This window comes from Cnephaeus nilssonii (genome assembly GCF_951640355.1).
Source record: "Cnephaeus nilssonii genome assembly, chromosome: X".
NCBI lineage: Eukaryota > Metazoa > Chordata > Mammalia > Chiroptera > Vespertilionidae > Cnephaeus > Cnephaeus nilssonii.
In genome coordinates, this window is record NC_137071.1 from 11390424 (window position 1) to 11391423 (window position 1000).

The window sequence follows — 1000 nt, forward strand, 5'->3', positions numbered from 1 at the left end:
ATTGGTTCTAATTTCCTTGATGTTAAATCTATGTCTGTGAGTTCCAGACTCAAAAATGAGTTTATCGGCTCTAGCATTTCACAAATAATTGTTGAAACGAATTACCAGCCCAAATATTTATCCTTCTCCCTATAAACTTTTTCTCTACTTCTTTCTTTCCTTCCTCAAATATTTCCTAAAGTAAAGCATGCTGATTGCTGGAAGGTACAGGATGACATCAGCCCCTGAGCCAGCTTATCTCATCAAAAAATTTTACTGACAAATAGAAAATGTTTTTAATAAAGCACATAGCCTTAGACATAAAAGGAGTTATTTATCATGAATTTAAAACCCCTATAAACCCCAATCACTGATGATTAGAGATGTTACTTAGAATATCAGTGCCACAATCTCAGTACTTCTTTTATTAAATAGTTTGCCAAAGTTATGAAACCTTCATAATTCCATGAAAATAGGTGTCTCTAACAATACCATGTATAATTAAGCATATATTGCTTTGCAGTTGGAAAACTCCATTGTTAGCTTCAAAGATCAATTTGCATTCCTGGACCAAAGGGAACCTTACAGCTTGCTGGTTCATTTAAAAGTGAACCAGCCCTGACTGGTGTTGCTAAGTGGTTAGAGCATTGGTCCTCACACCAAAGGGTCTCGGGTTCGATTCCTGATCAAGGGCATGTACCTGGGTTGCAGGTTTGATCCCTGGCCCCAGCCTGCACTGTGCGGGAGAAAACCAATCACTGTGTCCCTCTCACATTGATGTTTCTCTCTCCCCCCCCCCTTCTCCATTCTACTCTCTCTAAAATCAATGGGGAAAATATCCTTGTATGAGGATTAATTTTTTTAAAAAGTGAAGCAGGACAATTTTAGGACCTCATTAAATTCCTCAAATAAATCAGAATAATAATGCTTTGCCTTGTAAATAGCAAAGTGTTTTATAAGGGATTATGAGGGAGATGCCTTCATCTATTGCTTGAGTTGAACTTTTCCGATGTGTTCATTT